Raw genomic sequence first — 3643 nt, 5'->3', positions numbered from 1 at the left:
TGTTAATTTACAATAAAATCAGTATTTAGTGGCATCTATAAATCAATACTAGAGAAATTTATATTTTACTACTACTTAGTCCTTTAAAAGTATGGCATACTTTTTCCATTCTTTTAGATTTTCTTAAAATTTTTTAGTAATATCTATAACATTTAATGTAGATGTCTTACCAGATGTCTTAACCATATTTTGTTAGATTTACTTTTAGGTATTTCATGTTGTTATTTTAAATGGTATCATTTTAAATTTTATTTCTAATTTTTTTCTTATGTATAGAGAAATTATTTTCATATCTTGATCATTTATCTAATAAACTTGGTTGAATTCATTTATTAAATCCAACACTATAAATTAATTTTGATTTTCTGCACATAGAAATCTGTAATTTGCAAATAATGGCAGGCTGATTACTTTGTTATATATCTACACACATATACACATATTCATATGTCAATGTAATTAGATGTGAATTTTGTTTTCTAGACTCTCCTATGTGTGATGCATAAATTCATATGGAATAAATAACTTACATCTCTAACAACTTTGTAAAAAGCAAATAAACCAAAAATACATTCTGAGACATTTAAAAGGAAGAATTTTTACTGTGAAGAAAGAATATGAAATAACTTTCTACTTTATCATATTACCTGGAAAATATCAGAGATGAGGCTATAGGCAGTAAAAAGGAAATAGCTGTGATAGTTGTTCCACAGATTTAAGGAAAAAGCACTATAATAAATACTATAATTAAATCATAACTATTTTATTTTTTAAACCATTAATAAAATACTTGTCAACTTCTGTTGATATTAACCATGTTGAACGCTTAATTATTTTCATTTTAGCACTATTTAATATGTTTTGAATAGTGCTAAGATAGTGTAGCATTTTAGAGTTTGCAAACATATAAAATGCTATAAATATTTTAAGTACTATATAAAAGTTATAGATTTACCTATTAAACTTGATATTAAAAGACGTGTATATTCTAAATGTATTAATGGCATTTAATTTCCAGTTCAATTTTTATGTTTTTATGTTTTAAAAACTCTTTAGCTTAATTGAAAGAATAAACACATGGATTGTTCTGCTAAGAAACCGATATACTTAGGCCAGGCACAGTGACTCAAACCTGTAATCCTAGCACTGTGGGAGACCTAGGCGAGTAGATCACTTGAGCTCAAGAGTTCAAGACCATCCTGAGCAAGAGCAAGACCTCATCTCTAAAAATAAGCCAGGCGTTGGGGGAGCCTGTATTCCCAGCTACTCAGGAGGCTGAGACAAGAGGATCAGTAGAGCCCAGGAGTTTGAGGTTGCTATGAGCTATAATGCCACAACACTATACTAGGGGAAGAGTGAGACACTGTGCAAAAAAAAGGAGGGGCTGGCCCTAAAAAAATAGCTGGGTGTTATGTGGCAGGCACCTGTAGGCCCAGCTACTTGGACGGCTGAGGCAAGAGGATCGCTTGAGCCCCAAAGTTTGAGGTTACTGTTTGCTATAATGCTACGGCACTCTACAGAAGGCAATGATGTGAGACTGTATCATTAAAGACAAACAAATGAAAAAACTTAATCTGGGAAATAGAAACATTTTGAAAATAATAATAAAACAATTATAAGCAATAATCATTGAATAGATGATATAAAGCTCTTGATTCTTTCATCATGAATGTTTATATGAGACCTGCCAAAATATGCTTAAGAAAGCTGGATCTCACAGGCACATTATTTAAGTAAAGTCATGTAATAGAAATAAAAATTGCATGTATCTAAATTTTTCCTACAGTCATTCTCTTTTTGTTTGTTTTTGAGACACAGTCTTACTCTGTTGCCTCAGGGTAGTGTGCTGTGGCATCATAGGTCTCAGCAGCCTCAAACTCTCGGACTTAAGTGATCCTTTTGTCTCAGCCTACCACAGAGCTGGGACCATCAGAACCCCCTAGCTATAACGCCTGGCTAGCATTTCTATTTTTAGTAAAGATGGGGTCTTACTCTTGCTCAGGCTGTTAGGGAACTCTTGAGCTTAATCAATCCTTCAGCCTTGGAATCCCAGAGCACTACAATTACAGACATGAGCCACTGCTGGCCCTAACATCATTGTCTACCTAAAACTAGTCCTAGCAATGGAAATGAGACCAGAAGGCCATGAGATGAAGATGCTATGGATATAAAAACACTATAAAATAAAAAGTATTCCTATTACGAAGTTTGCAGATTTTGAAAATATCTTTGTGATGTTGTGAGATATGTTACTGATTATTTTCTCCTTTAGAAGCAGTATTAAATTTGGTGGTTAGGAATAATTAGAATATGATTATTATTACCAGGTTTTAGGTGTATAATGGACTATACAGGTTTTTGTGAATCTCTAGAGGAGCATTATGACAATCACCCTTTCTTTCTTTTAACTGCCTTAAACTAATCACTTTATTTATTATCAATAAATGTATCTATGGTCTTCTTTAAATGAAGTTATGATCTGAGAAACTTATGTAAGCAGGGTTAATGTTGTTAAAATATCAGTATTTTTGGTTATCCTTAAAAATATCATTCTAGAACAATCGTACAAATGGCAAGAGTTTTTTTTCCAATTTTTCTCCATAAATCTGATCCACATTGTTACCTTTATCCTTCTCCTAATTCTCAGAGCTGAGTATTATTGACTCTTGTGACATTATCTTCTTTCTATGCACAATTTTAATTCCAAACCCCTTACACTGAACTGACGTTCTTTTTGAAATTTACTTTTTCCATATTTGCTCCCTCCATTAATGATGCTAGTAAATTTTCAATTAACTGACTCAGAAATCTGGTATCTCACCCAGATTCTCTATTACAAATGTTCTCAGACCTGGAAAGTTTTTTTTTTTTTTTCAATTTTTTTGTTTGTTTTTTGTTTTCTTTTTTTAAAATTTTATTTCTTATATCATAACTGTATACATTAATGCAATCATGGGGTACAGTGTGCTCTCATAAAACTGGTTAACATAACCTTCATGTCATTTTCTTAGTTATTGAGTTAAAACGTTCATACTCTGCTTTTAGAAAGATTCACTTGTACCCTTGTAAGATAAACCATAGAGGTGACTCCACCAATCACAATCCCTCCCCCTATTTACCCTCTTCCCATATTCTAAGGCTATAATTAGGTTATGACATTCCTATAAAAGCTATGAATTAGTTTCAAAATAGGGCTTAAAGGACAGAAGTTTAGCAAAGGAGCTAATGGTTTGGAGTGGAGCCAAGAAGTTTTTTGTTTTCTTTTGGGGTTAACATGAGGGTACAATTTTATCGGTTAAACAGCAAATGTGTCTCCTCTTATCCATTTCACAATCATGAACTTCATGCAGGCCCACATGCTTGCCTAGCCCAAGAATCAACAAACTTTACTTTCTAGAAGACCAGACAGAATATATTTTAGGCTGTATATATAAACAAGCTCTGTAACCTCTCATCTGTGCTACTGTAGTCCTAAGCAGCCATGGGCAATACATAAACAAATCACTGGGTTTCCCAAAAATGTTATTAACAAAAGTAGAATGTCAGCTGTCGGGCTGTAATTTACCCACTACAGAGATGAGTGGAACGGGGAACTCATGTCTAATCCTGTAATCTCCCTCCTAAATCTCTACTTTTCCACACT

This window comes from Otolemur garnettii, unplaced genomic scaffold, assembly GCF_000181295.1.
Source record: "Otolemur garnettii isolate 467f Iridium unplaced genomic scaffold, OtoGar3 scaffold00007, whole genome shotgun sequence".
In the NCBI taxonomy this organism is placed as follows: domain Eukaryota; kingdom Metazoa; phylum Chordata; class Mammalia; order Primates; family Galagidae; genus Otolemur; species Otolemur garnettii.
Note: the sequence above shows the minus strand (reverse complement) of the source record.